Source organism: Oncorhynchus keta, chromosome 29, assembly GCF_023373465.1.
Source record: "Oncorhynchus keta strain PuntledgeMale-10-30-2019 chromosome 29, Oket_V2, whole genome shotgun sequence".
Taxonomy (NCBI): domain Eukaryota; kingdom Metazoa; phylum Chordata; class Actinopteri; order Salmoniformes; family Salmonidae; genus Oncorhynchus; species Oncorhynchus keta.
This window is the reverse complement of record NC_068449.1, coordinates 19,060,661-19,075,203: the sequence shown is the minus strand read 5'-3', so window position 1 is coordinate 19,075,203 and position 14,543 is coordinate 19,060,661. Positions and strand designations below refer to the sequence as shown.

The window sequence follows — 14,543 nt, the reverse complement described above, 5'->3', positions numbered from 1 at the left end:
CATGTAGTGTACTCCAGCGCATCATGAAGTGTACTCCAGCTCACCATGTAATGTACTCCAGCGCACCATGTAATGTACTCCAGCACACCATGTAATGTACTCCAGGGCACCATGTAGTGTACTCCAGCTCACCATGTAGTGTACTCCAGGGCACCATGTAGTGTACTCCAGCGCATCATGTAGTGTACTCCAGCGCACCATGTAATGTACTCCAGGGCACCATGTTGTGTACTCCAGCGCACCATGTAGTGTACTCCAGCACACCATGTAATGTACTCCAGGGCACCATGTAGTGTACTCCAGCTCATCATGTAGTGTACTCAATTGCTCACTTTTTGTCTGAGTCCATATTATCTACATTTCTGATCTCAAAGAGCTGAGCTAGATGGAAATGAATGGATGTGCTTGTGTTTGCCTGAGACTGAGGGGCATTGTTGCTGTCATTGAGAACACACAGTAGACAGACAGACACTAGCTCCTGGCCATCAGGAACACACACACACACACACACACACACACACACACACACACACACACACACACACACACACACACACACACACACACACACAGCCCCCTTGGCAGCTCACCAGAGAGTAAAAATACTGTTTTTATTTTCTCCTCTCTGTTAATGTCCTGGGGGATAGCCCAGATGGTGTGAGTTACATTAGTATGCTTCCAGGAGTTTACCTGTATCAGTTTCCCCCTCACTCTCTTCTGTAATAACATGCTGTCTAACTCTGCTGCCAGATCTCTGCTGCACTAGTCCCAGTGCTAATCCTCTCTGCTGCTGCTGCACAGTCTAAAACTCAAATTTTCCATAGTCTTCCTGAAAGTTCATGTGTGTGCATGAGATAAACTGGACTGGGCAGCAGGAGAAAGAGTAAGAGCTACAGGCCTGGGGACATTCAGGGCGTTAAGACAGGGAAGAGGGAGAGAAGCATGCCTCTCACCCCCCCAGGGGCGGCTCTCAGAGCAGAACAGTCATGCTCACCAGGAGAGAAAGAGAAAGTGAGAGAGGAAAGGAAGAGAGGCACAGAGAAAGAGAAAACAAGAGAGGGAGAGAGAGGGAGACCAAGAGTGTGAGAGAGAAAAAAGTGAGAGGGAAATACAGCCAGACAGAGAAAGAAAGTGAGGCAGGCAGCTAGACATTACCACACCAGCTGCCTCAACAGAGTGGCTTACACTCAACACAGAGAGAGAGAGAGAGAGAGAGAGAGGGGGATAAGGAGGAGAGAAATAAAGAAAATTAGACAGGAAGTGAGGGATGAGGGGAAAGATGATGAGAGAGTGGATAGGAGAAGAGTAGGTTACAGGGAAGTGGAGTGATGAATAGGAGCGAGTGAAAGAAGGAGAAAGGAAGAATAGTGAAAAAATCCTATCATGTTTATGTGCTGGGTGTATTATGTGCCTAGCTCTACTGGGACATTGATTGTGCAGGAGCCTTGATGGGGATTAGATTTAATTTGCAGTTAACAGACGAGCAGATGCAGGTGCTTGTCAAATAATCAGCACCGCCACCCATGCTCCTTTAACTTGGTTGGTTATGTTTCCACTTGCCACTGTAGAAATATGTATTCAATGTTTATGTATTTTTATTGGTTGGTTGAATTTACATAGCAATAAGGTGTTATGCCATTGGTTACGCTTGCAGATAGGAAGAGATTGCGAATGTAAATGATTCTCAGTCTGATATTGACATGCAAGCAATAGGTCACATTCTGAAATACTATATTCTAATTTCATATTTTTACCTTGTCACCTCTGGGATTTGATCTAGCAACCTTTTGGTTACTGTCCCAACGGTCTAACCACTAGGCTACCTGCCGCCCCAGTTAGCTAGCACGAGTTAGCTAGTGTGCTCTAGTTGTAATGGCCGCATTAGCTCCCTGCTAATTCACAGTTATTTCCATGCTAACAGACGAATCACAAATCTTCAGCCATGTCCCCCACGTCTGAATGATCGGCTATGAAAAGCCAACTGACATTTATTCCTGAGGTGCTGACCTGTTGCACCCTCTACAACCACTGTGATTATTATTATTTGACCCTGCTGGTCATCTATGAACGATTGAACTTCTTGGCCATGCATTGTTATAATCTCCACCCGGCACATGTCAAATACGACATAAGAAACTGGAGGTGTTGAGTACCATGAAGGGTCACTCACATGACCAATAACAAAAGCAGCACAGCCATGATGTCTACTTTGATTCTCTTTCAGACCAGATGTGTTAAGACAACTGGTGTCCTTTATCTTTATAGACTTTGGGATCACTTTCATCATGTGTGAAAGTCAATAGCAACCCTTTCCTGAGTTGTTCAAACAAACACTATGAAGAAATTCCAACAGTTTCCAGAAGAGGACTGGCAACCCCTCCGAGCCTGGTTCCTCTCTAGGTTTCTTCCTAGGTTTTTCCTTTCTATGGAGTTTTTCTAGGGAGTTTTTCCCAGCTAAGATGGGGAGAAGTCTATCCACAAAGAGGGACAGTAAAATTGCAACTGGCTCAGAACAGGGCAGCACAGCTGGCCCTTAGATGTAAACAGAGAGCTAACATTAATAATATGCATGTCAGTCTCTCCTGGCTCAAAGTGGAGAGAGATTGACTTCATCACTACTTGTATTTGTGAGAGGTATTGACATGTTGAATCCCCAAGTGCAGAACACACTATGGGAGGTGCACAGTACTACATAGAGCCATGACTGCATGGAAGTTTATTCCACGTCAAGTAACTCATGCAAGCAAAGAACTTAGATTTTTAAAAATAGATAAAAATACCTTATGGAACAGCATGGACTGTGAAGCAACACAAACATAGGCACAGACTAATGCATACAAACACACAATAACATATGCACTATACTCACATGCACATGGTTTTTGTGTTGTATCTATGTGGTAGTTGAGCAGGGGCCTGAGGGCATACACGTAATGTGTTGTGAAATCTGTTGTGAATGTATTGTAATGTTTTTAAACTTGTATAACTGCCTTAATGTTGCTGGACCCCAGGAAGAGTAGCTGCTGCCCTGGCAGCATCTAATGGGGATCCATAATAAATACAAATCTGTCACACTGGTGCTGAGACCAGTATTCTTGTCTTCGTGGCACATCTGTTAATTGTGCGAGTGAGTGGGAGTGTGAGTGGGTGAGAGAGTGATAGAGTGAGATGATATTTTGGAGCTCGCCTCTTTGCTGCTCTCTTGGCCGGCGGGTTGGAGAATTCATTTGGTAAAAGTAAATAACTCATTTCTCCTCAAAAGAGGAAAGGCTTGGAGGTATGCTTATCACAACACTCGTTTGCGGAGTGGAGCTACTGCATGGAGAGGGAAAAGACAGAGAAAAGACACTTATGCATACACACACTGGTCTCTATGGTTTTGGACAAGGGGTTTGAAGCCACACTCCAGTGGTTCGCATTCTGGGTTGTACATTTCCACAGTAAACTAGACCATACCATTTTCTATGTTAAACCAGGCCTTAATGAGCTCTTGGTTCGGAGCTGTCTGTGCCCCTGTAACTCTGTATGTACTGTAAACCTGGAGTGTGTCTATTTATCCGTACTTCTTCTGCCAATCACAACCAGAGGGATGCATAGTACAAACCATGTTAACAGTATGCAAGTGAGTCATAGCGTGCTGTATTTTAAAGGCTGTGGATTGATCTGGGGGTGTTGGAAGGATGCAGAGATTATGAGGGGGTGGGGTGGTGGTAGGGGTTGGTTGTTCTATGCCAAGCCTTAACTTTGACTTTCTATTGTCTGAAGTGGAGGAGGCACTGAGCAGCTCCCACTGAAGTGTCAGTCCTCCTGAGCACTCTTTACATTCAGAAGAACTAGGATAGGTCTGCAGTCCACCTGTCAAACTAGGCCCAACTGGAGCACAAACACACCAGCAACATAGATGGAGACGGGTACAGATGAAGAGAGAGAAAGAGAAAGAGGGAGAGTGTTGAGTCATATAGACAAGGAAAGAGAATGGCTGAACGAAAGAGGAGGGAAAGTGAGTATGTATGAGAAAGATGGAGATGAAGAGAAAGAGTGACCAAGAGAACAGGAAACAGTTTTGTTCCCCGGGCCCATGCCGCGGCAATAAGCAGCGACAATAAGCAGTGGAGATTGAGTGAGATTGAAGGGCTAGATTTAATAAAACAGGTGATAGTGCCATCATGTTATGGCTCCCAGTCTCTCCCTGCTCGACTATCGCAGACCTTAATTATTCAACAGCTGCTTTAGATGCCAAATGAGACACATTAACTATATTGTTCCAACTCCGCCTCGGCCTTTCCTGCTGTTTCTTTAACTGCTGTGGGTTTGAAAGTGAGTATGTGACTGCGTGCGGGCAGGCAGGAGTGGGCGCCAAGGTCCTTTCTGGAAAACTACAGATCAGCACAAACCACTGATTTCTCTATCATGGCACACTAACTATGAATGAACAAAGAACACACCTGCCAACTGTTTTTGATAATGCAGGGACGTACTGCACAGTCCAGTCAGCCTGAAGAAGAGTAGGAATGACTGGGAAGCACAACAGGACAAGTGTTTCCTCTTGCAATCTCAATGACACGTTTGGAGGATATTGAAAAGCCACTTGTGATTCCACCAGGGTGCTCGTTAGCAGCAGGCGAGGACGTGTTAATGAACATGTGCTAATTTATCGCCACTCATATCCCCAGGAGGGCAGACTATGGCTGAGACAGCAACCCAAGGTTCAGTTCATTTGTCTGTTTATGGTCTCTCCCCACTGGGCACAGATGCCAATTCAACGTCTATTAATTTCATTGAAATGACGTGGAAACAACATTGATTCAACCAGGATGTGCCCATTGGGTCATTGCACACACACATTAGTGAGAAGAACCACCGTATGGGTCCACTTTGATATTCTACTCCCCTCAGCTATTAATGCCAGCATGTCTGTCTGTGTGATATTTACCAATGAAATGAGAAGGGTGTCATTGATTGCTGAGCAGTAAGAGCTGTATGAGCACAGAGGCGTGAAAGGATGAAATGCTGCCGGACCACACCAGGGTCTAAGATCAGCAAAGCAACTCAGTCAGACTCAGCCTTGGTTCAACACTCAGAGAGTGCATCTCTCTGGGACAGATGGACAGTACAGAGGGAAGGAAGGTCACAGGGGCAGATGTACCCACATCTCTGACTGTATTAATGTGTGGCTTGTGTCACAGCAGTACAGACAGACAGACAGACAGACAGACAGACAGACAGACAGACAGACAGACAGACAGACAGACAGACAGACAGACAGACAGACAGACAGACAGACAGACAGACAGACAGACAGAAGGGCCTGGGCAGGTCAGAGAAGTACATTCATTAATGAGAATTAGACTAGGTAGGAGACAGCCAGGGTTTGTGTGTGTGTGCTTACATGTGTGTGTTTGTGTGTGCAAGTACTTAAAGGTCTAATGCAGCCATTTTATTTATATATCACATAATTTCTGGCTAACAATTACAACTAGCTCTCACAGTATCACGTCAGAATCAGAAGTTCATCCATGTTTCTCAAACGTCAAATTTCAAAGTTGTTTTAAACACCAAATGTAAAAGGGTTTAAGGTTATGTTTAGGCATTAAGTCCACATTTTTAAGGATAGTGTTACGTTTAGGCATGAACTTTGAATGTTTAAGGTTTGGGTTAAGGTTTGGGATAAGGTTTGGGTTAAGGTAAGGGATAAGGTTTGGGCTAAGTTTTGGGTTAAGGGTTGGGTTAAGGTTTGGGTTAAGGTTTGGGATAAGGTTTGGGTTAAGGTAAGGGATAAGGTTTGGGCTAAGTTTTGGGTTAAGGGTTGGGTTAAGGTTTGGGTTAAGGGTTTGGTTAAGGTTTGGGTTAAGGTTTGGATTAAGGGTTTGGTTAAGGTTTGGGTTAAGGTAAGGGTTAAGGTTTGGGTTAAGGTAAGGGTTAAGGTTTGGGTTAAGGGTTGGGTTAAGGTAAGGGTTAAGGGTTGGGTTAAGGGTTTGGATTAAGGGTTTGGGTTAAGGGTTGGGTTAAGGTTTGGGTTAAGGTAAGGGTTAAGGTTTGGGTTAAGGTAAGGGTTAAGGTTTGGGTTAAGGTAAAGGTTAAGGTTTGGGTTAAGGTAAGGGTTAAGGTTTGGGTTAAGGTTTGGGTTAAGGTAAGGGTTAAGGTTTGGGTTAAGGTTTGAATTAAGGGTTTGGTTAAGGTTTGGGTTAAGGTTTGGATTAAGGGTTTGGTTAAGGTTTGGGTTAAGGTTTGGATTAAGTTTTTGGTTAAGGTAAGGGTTAAGGTTTGGGTTAAGGTAAGGGTTAAGGGTTTGGTTAAGGTTTGGGTTAAGGTTTGGGTTAAGGTAAGGGTTAAGGGGTTGTGTTAAGGGTTTGGTTAAGGTTTGGGTTAAGGTTTGGGTTAAGGTAAGGGTTAAGGGGTTGTGTTAAGGGTTTGGTTAAGGTTTGGGTTAAGGTTTGGGTTAATGTTTGAGATAAGGTTTGGGATAAGGTTTGGGTTAAGGGTTGGGTTAAGGGTTGGGTTAAGGTTTGGATTAAGGGTTTGGTTAAGGTTTGGGTTAAGGTTTGGGTTAAGGGTTTGGGTTAAGGGTTTGGTTAAGGTTTGGGTTAAGGTAAGGGTTAAGGGGTTGTGTTAAGGGTTTGGTTAAGGTTTGGGTTAAGGTTTGGGTTAAGGTTTGTGTGTTTGTGTGTGCAAGTACTTAAAGGTCTAATGCAGCCATTTTATTTATATATCACATAATTTCTGGCTAACAATTACAACTAGCTCTCACAGTATCACGTCAGAATCAGAAGTTCATCCATGTTTCTCAAACGTCAAATTTCAAAGTTGTTTTAAACACCAAATGTAAAAGGGTTTAAGGTTATGTTTAGGCATTAAGTCCACATTTTTAAGGATAGTGTTACGTTTAGGCATGAACTTTGAATGTTTAAGGTTTGGGTTAAGGTTTGGGATAAGGTTTGGGTTAAGGTAAGGGATAAGGTTTGGGCTAAGTTTTGGGTTAAGGGTTGGGTTAAGGTTTGGGATAAGGTTTGGGTTAAGGTAAGGGATAAGGTTTGGGCTAAGTTTTGGGTTAAGGGTTGGGTTAAGGTTTGGGTTAAGGGTTTGGTTAAGGTTTGGGTTAAGGTTTGGATTAAGGGTTTGGTTAAGGTTTGGGTTAAGGTAAGGGTTAAGGTTTGGGTTAAGGTAAGGGTTAAGGTTTGGGTTAAGGGTTGGGTTAAGGTAAGGGTTAAGGGTTGGGTTAAGGGTTTGGATTAAGGGTTTGGGTTAAGGGTTGGGTTAAGGTTTGGGTTAAGGTAAGGGTTAAGGTTTGGGTTAAGGTAAGGGTTAAGGTTTGGGTTAAGGTAAAGGTTAAGGTTTGGGTTAAGGTAAGGGTTAAGGTTTGGGTTAAGGTTTGGGTTAAGGTAAGGGTTAAGGTTTGGGTTAAGGTTTGAATTAAGGGTTTGGTTAAGGTTTGGGTTAAGGTTTGGATTAAGGGTTTGGTTAAGGTTTGGGTTAAGGTTTGGATTAAGTGTTTGGTTAAGGTAAGGGTTAAGGTTTGGGTTACGGTAAGGGTTAAGGGGTTGTGTTAAGGGTTTGGTTAAGGTTTGGGTTAAGGTTTGAATTAAGGGTTTGGTTAAGGTTTGGGTTAAGGTTTGGGTTAAGGTAAGGGTTAAGGGGTTGTGTTAAGGGTTTGGTTAAGGTTTGGGTTAAGGTTTGGGTTAATGTTTGAGATAAGGTTTGGGTTAAGGGTTGGGTTAAGGGTTGGGTTAAGGTTTGGATTAAGGGTTTGGTTAAGGTTTGGGTTAAGGTTTGGGTTAAGGGTTTGGGTTAAGGGTTTGGTTAAGGTTTGGGTTAAGGTAAGGGTTAAGGGGTTGTGTTAAGGGTTTGGTTAAGGTTTGGGTTAAGGTTTGGGTTAAGGTTTGGGTTAATGTTTGAGATAAGGTTTGGGATAAGGTTTGGGTTAAGGGTTGGGTTAAGGTAAGGGTTAAGGTTTGGGATAAGGTTTGGGTTAAGATTTGAGTTAATGTTTGGGATAAGGTTTGAGTTAAGGTATGAGTTAATGTTTGGGATAAGGTTTGAGTTAAGGTATGAGTTAAGGTTTGGGATAAGGTTTGGGTTAAGGTATGAGTTAAGGTTTGAGATAAGTTTAATGTTTGGGATAAGGTATGAGTTAATGTTTGGGATAAGGTCTGAGTTAAGGTATGAGTTAAGGTTTGAGTTAAGATATGATTTAAGGTTTGGGATAAGGTATGAGTTAAGATATGAGTTAAGGTTTGAGTTAAGATTTGAGTTAAGATATGAGTTAAGGTATGAGTTAATGTTTGGGATAAGGTATGAGTTAATGTTTGGGATAAGATATGAGTTAAGGTTTGAGTTAAGATATGAGTTAAGGTTTGAGATAAGGTTTGGGATAAGGTATGAGTTAATGTTTGGGATAAGGTATGAGTTAAGGTATGAGTTAATGTATGAGTTAAGGTATGAGTTAAGGTTTGGGATAAGGTTTGAGTTAAGATATGAGTTAAGGTTTGAGATAGGCTTAAAACAAAAATCTCAAAGCAACTTTCTATCGCTGGATTGGAACTTTGTAACCAGGGGCAGATGCACATGACCAAACATACAGCCTTGGTCTTCTACATCCCCCTCTCCTTAGAAGTCTGCAGTACTTCAGCCACCCTCGAGCAGTGCTCTGTAATGAAGGGAGATGTTAGTGAGCTGTCACCCACTGAACACGGTCACCCTCATGACACAGCCCAGCGCTCCACACACTACTTACTGCCTGTCACTGATGAATCTAACAAAGACTTGCTAGTGTCTGCTCCCTCACAAGCATGCACGCACGCACGCACGCACGCACGCACGCACGCACGCACGCACACACACACACACACACACACACACACACACACACACACACACACACACACACACACACACACACACACACACACACACACACACACACACACACACACACACACACACACACACACAGGAGCTTCATGCACCCATTACTTTAGAGGAGGCAAGAAGTACGTGAGAATGGAGGGGGGATACAGCTTTTTCCTGCAATCTAGCTATGTTACCAAAACACCTTATACCCCCCACCACTGCGACCTGTATACTCTAGTGGGCTGGCCCTCTCTACATATTCGTCGCCAGTACAACTGGCTCCAGGTCATCTATAAGTCTATGCTAGGTAAAGCTCCGCCTTATCTCAGCTCACTGGTCACGATAACAACACCCATGCGTAGCACGCGTTCCAGCAGGTATATCTCACTGATCATCCCCAAAGCCAACACCTCATTTGGTAGCCTTTCCTTCCAGTTCTCTGCTGCCAGTGACTGGAACGAATTGCAAAAATCCCTGAAGCTGGAGACTTATATTTCCCTCACCAACTTTAAACATCAGCTATCTGAGCAGCTAACCGATCGCTGCAGCTGTACGTAGTCCATCTGTAAATAGCCCACCCAATCTAGCTGCCTCATCCCCAAAATGTTTTTATTTACTTTTCTGCTCTTTTGCACACCAGTATCTCTACTTGCACATCATCATCTGCTCATTTATCACTCCAGTGTTAATCTGCTAAATTGTAATTCTTCGCTACTATGGCCTATTTATTGCCTACCTTCTCATGCCTTTTGCACACATTGTATACAGACTTTCTTTTTTTCTACTATGTTATTGACTTGTTTATTGTGTTATTGGCTTGTTTATTCCATGTTATTACATGTGTAACTCTGTGTTGTTGTTCTTGTCGCACTGCTTTGCTTTATCTTGGCCAGGTCGCAGTTGTAAATGAGAACTTGTTCTCAACTAGCCTACCTGGTTAAATAAAGGTGTTCTCAACTAGCCTACCTGGTTAAATAAAGGTGTTCTCAACTAGCCTACCTGGTTAAATAAAGGTGTTCTCAACTAGCCTACCTGGTTAAATAAAGGTGTTCTCAACTAGCCTACCTGGTTAAATAAAGGTGTTCTCAACTAGCCTACCTGGTTAAATAAAGGTGTTCTCAACTAGCCTACCTGGTTAAATAAAGGTGTTCTCAACTAGCCTACCTGGTTAAATAAAGGTGTTCTCAACTAGCCTACCTGGTCAAATAAAGGTGTTCTCAACTAGCCTACCTGGTTAAATAAAGGTGTTCTCAACTAGCCTACCTGGTTAAATAAAGGTGTTCTCAACTAGCCTACCTGGTTAAATAAAGGTGTTCTCAACTAGCCTACCTGGTTAAATAAAGGTGTTCTCAACTAGCCTACCTGGTTAAATAAAGGTGTTCTCAACTAGCCTACCTGGTTAAATAAAGGTGTTCTCAACTAGCCTACCTGGTCAAATAAAGGTGTTCTCAACTAGCCTACCTGGTTAAATAAAGGTGTTCTCAACTAGCCTACCTGGTTAAATAAAGGTGTTCTCAACTAGCCTACCTGGTTAAATAAAGGTGTTCTCAACTAGCCTACCTGGTCAAATAAAGGTGTTCTCAACTAGCCTACCTGGTTAAATAAAGGTGTTCTCAACTAGCCTACCTGGTCAAATAAAGGTGTTCTCAACTAGCCTACCTGGTTAAATAAAGGTGTTCTCAACTAGCCTACCTGGTTAAATAAAGGTGTTCTCAACTAGCCTACCTGGTCAAATAAAGGTGTTCTCAACTAGCCTACCTGGTTAAATAAAGGTGTTCTCAACTAGCCTACCTGGTTAAATAAAGGTGTTCTCAACTAGCCTACCTGGTCAAATAAAGGTGTTCTCAACTAGCCTACCTGGTTAAATAAAGGTGTTCTCAACTAGCCTACCTGGTTAAATAAAGGTGTTCTCAACTAGCCTACCTGGTTAAATAAAGGTGTTCTCAACTAGCCTACCTGGTTAAATAAAGGTGTTCTCAACTAGCCTACCTGGTTAAATAAAGGTGTTCTCAACTAGCCTACCTGGTTAAATAAAGGTGTTCTCAACTGGCCTACCTGGTTAAATAAAGGTGTTCTCAACTAGCCTACCTGGTTAAATAAAGGTGTTCTCAACTGGCCTACCTGGTCAAATAAAGGTGTTCTCAACTAGCCTACCTGGTTAAATAAAGGTGTTCTCAACTAGCCTACCTGGTCAAATAAAGGTGTTCTCAACTAGCCTACCTGGTTAAATAAAGGTGTTCTCAACTAGCCTACCTGGTTAAATAAAGGTGTTCTCAACTAGCCTACCTGGTTAAATAAAGGTGTTCTCAACTAGCCTACCTGGTTAAATAAAGGTGTTCTCAACTAGCCTACCTGGTTAAATAAAGGTGTTCTCAACTAGCCTACCTGGTTAAATAAAGGTGTTCTCAACTAGCCTACCTGGTTAAATAAAGGTGTTCTCAACTAGCCTACCTGGTTAAATAAAGGTGTTCTCAACTAGCCTACCTGGTTAAATAAAGGTGTTCTCAACTAGCCTACCTGGTACCTGGTTAAATAAAGGTGTTCTCAACTAGCCTACCTGGTTAAATAAAGGTGTTCTCAACTAGCCTACCTGGTTAAATAAAGGTGTTCTCAACTAGCCTACCTGGTTAAATAAAGGTGTTCTCAACTAGCCTACCTGGTTAAATAAAGGTGTTCTCAACTAGCCTACCTGGTCAAATAAAGGTGTTCTCAACTAGCCTACCTGGTCAAATAAAGGTGTTCTCAACTAGCCTACCTGGTTAAATAAAGGTGTTCTCAACTAGCCTACCTGGTTAAATAAAGGTGTTCTCAACTAGCCTACCTGGTTAAATAAAGGTGTTCTCAACTAGCCTACCTGGTTAAATAAAGGTGTTCTCAACTAGCCTACCTGGTTAAATAAAGGTGTTCTCAACTAGCCTACCTGGTTAAATAAAGGTGTTCTCAACTAGCCTACCTGGTTAAATAAAGGTGTTCTCAACTAGCCTACCTGGTCAAATAAAGGTGTTCTCAACTAGCCTACCTGGTTAAATAAAGGTGTTCTCAACTAGCCTACCTGGTTAAATAAAGGTGTTCTCAACTAGCCTACCTGGTTAAATAAAGGTGTTCTCAACTAGCCTACCTGGTTAAATAAAGGTGTTCTCAACTAGCCTACCTGGTTAAATAAAGGTGTTCTCAACTAGCCTACCTGGTTAAATAAAGGTGTTCTCAACTAGCCTACCTGGTTAAATAAAGGTGTTCTCAACTAGCCTACCTGGTTAAATAAAGTTGAAATATACAGCACTGCTCTTTACCTGTTCAATTGTAATTTTAATCAGGGTGGCATTCTGACTGTTGTAAATCACACATCTCAATATACTACACTAACATGCCTACCCACTGGGCACAGACATCAGTTCAACATCTCATTTTTATGTGAATTTTGTTTAGTTGACAACTAATGTACATTCAATGTGAAGTCATAATGAAATAAGTTGGGTGGAAAAAAAACGAAATTCCCTTACATTGATGACAAATCTGTTTTCCACGTTGATTCAACGTCACCACATATCATTTTTTTTGTGGGGGGTATTAGAGCCAAATGGAGAACAATCAGATCAAACTGACTCAGTGACTGGAAGTACTGGATGTGAGGAGGACTCTTTGCATAGAGGATAAATAGTATATGTCTAACTGGAGAAACATTCAGAGGACATTTCTTCTCACTGCATGGGCCTCTCTCTGTCTTTTTATCTGTCTGTCTCAATCTCTGCCTGTCTTTCTGTCTCTCTGTCTCTCTCCCTCTGCCTGTCTCTCTGTTTCTCTCTCTCTCTCTCTGCCTGTCTTACTATCTCTCAACTCTACTTGGTTAAATAACTCTGCCTGTCTTTCTGTCTCTGTTCTCTCTCTCTACCTGGTTGCCTGTCTTTCTGTCTCTGTTAAATAAAGGTCTTCTCTCTCTCTGCCTGTCTTTCTGTCTCTGTCTGTCTTTCTGTCTCTCTGTTTCTCTCTCTCTCTCTCTGCCTGTCTTTCTGTCTCTCTGTTTCTCTCTCTCTCTCTGCCTGTCTTTCTGTCTCTCTGTCTCTCTCCCTCTGCCTGTCTCTCTGTTTCTCTCTCTCTGCCTGTATTTCTGTCTCTCTATTTCTCACTCTCTCTGCCTGTCTTTCTGTCTCTCTGTTTCTTTCTCTCTGCCTGTCTTTCTGTCTCTCTGTCTCTCTCTGCCTGTCTTTCTGTCTCTCTCTCTGCCTGTCTTTCTGTCTCCCTGTCTCTCTCTCTGCCTGTCTTTCTGTCTCTCTGTTTCTCTAACTGCCTGTCTTTCTGTCTCTCTGTTTCTCTCTGTTTATCTCTCTCTGCCTGTCTTTCTGTCTCTCTGTCTCTCTCCCTCTGCCTGTCTCTCTGTTTCTCTCTCTCTCAGCCTGTATTTCTGTCTCGCTGTCTCTCTCCCTCTGCCTGTCTCTCTGTTTCTCTCTCTCTCTCTGCCTGTCTTACTATCGCTCTCTCTCTTTCTCTCTCTCTCTGCCTGTATTTCTGTCTCTCTGTTTCTCTCTCTCTCTGCCTGTCTTTCTGTCTCTCTGTCTCTCTCCCTCTGCCTGTCTCTCTGTTTCTCTCTCTCTGCCTGTATTTCTGTCTCTGTTTCTCTCTCTCTGCCTGTCTTTCTGTCTCTCTGTTTCTCTCTCTCTGCCTGTCTTTCTGTCTCTCTGTGTCTCTCTCTATCTCTGCCTGTCTTTCTGTCTCTCTGCCTGTCTCTCTGTTATCTCTGCCTGTCTTTCTGTCTCTCTGTTTCTCTCTCTCTCTGCCTGTCTTTCTGTCTCTCTGTCTCTCTGTCTCTTTCCCTCTGCCTGTCTCTCTGTTTCTCTCTCTCTGCCTGTCTTTCTGTCTCTGTTTCTTTCTGTCTCTCTGTTTCTCTCTGCCTGTCTTTCTGTCTCTCTGTTTCTCTCTCTCTGCCTGTCTCTCTGTTTCTCTCTCTCTGCCTGTATTTCTGTCTCTGTTTCTCTCTCTCTCTGCCTGTCTTTCTGTCTCTCTGTTTCTCTCTCTCTGCCTGTCTTTCTGTCTCTCTGTGTCTCTCTCTATCTCTGCCTGTCTTTCTGTCTCTCTGTGTCTCTCTCTATCTCTGCCTGTCTTTCTGTCTCTCTGTTTCTCTCTCTCTCTGCCTGTCTTTCTGTCTCTCTGTCTCTCTGTCTCTTTCCCTCTGCCTGTCTCTCTGTTTCTCTCTCTCTGCCTGTATTTCTGTCTCTCTGTTTCTCTCTCTCTCTGCCTGTCTTTCTGTCTCTGTTTCTCTCTCTCTCTCTGCCTGTCTTTCTGTCTCTCTGTGTCTCTCTCTCTCTGCCTGTCTTTCGCTCTCTCTGTTTCTCTCTCTGCCTATCTTTCTGTCTCTCTGTCTGTCTTTCTGTCTCTCTATTTCTCTCTCTCTGCCTGTCTTTCTGTCTCTCTGTTTCTCTATCTGTCTGTCTTTCTGTCTCTCTGTCTCTCTCTCTGCCTGTCTTTCTGTCTCTCTGTTTCTCTCTCTCTGCCTGTCTTTCTGTCTCTCTGTGTCTCTCTCTCTCTGCCTGTCTTTCTGTCTCTCTGTGTCTCTCTCTCTCTGCCTGTCTTTCGGTCTCTCTGTCTGTCTTTCTGTCTCTCTGTTTCTCTCTCTCTCTCTGCCTGTCTTTCTGTCTCTCTGTTTCTCTCTCTGTTTGTCTTTCTGTCTCTCTGTTTCTCTCTTTTTGCCTGTCTTTCTGTCT

The 14,543-nt window shown here is 43.1% G+C and overlaps 1 protein-coding gene and 1 long non-coding RNA gene across 12 annotated transcripts in view; one reads left to right on the top strand and one right to left on the bottom strand.

Moving 5' to 3' along the window:
* Positions 1 to 14,543, top strand: part of fndc5a (fibronectin type III domain containing 5a) — a 45,362-nt gene that overhangs the window by 9,036 nt on the left and 21,783 nt on the right. The window lies entirely within an intron of this gene.
* Positions 9,722 to 11,824, bottom strand: LOC127913621 (uncharacterized). Of its 10 annotated transcripts, XR_008086198.1 has the most exons (5): positions 11,537 to 11,824; positions 10,969 to 11,067; positions 10,672 to 10,704; positions 10,474 to 10,605; positions 9,722 to 10,440 (listed from the first exon to the last, which is right to left on the bottom strand). It is a non-coding gene; the product is annotated as an uncharacterized LOC127913621 (long non-coding RNA). The 10 variants fall into 10 exon arrangements; XR_008086201.1 differs by lacking the exon at positions 10,672 to 10,704; XR_008086193.1 differs by lacking the exon at positions 10,969 to 11,067 and having other exon boundaries at positions 9,722 to 10,077; positions 10,276 to 10,440; positions 10,474 to 10,704.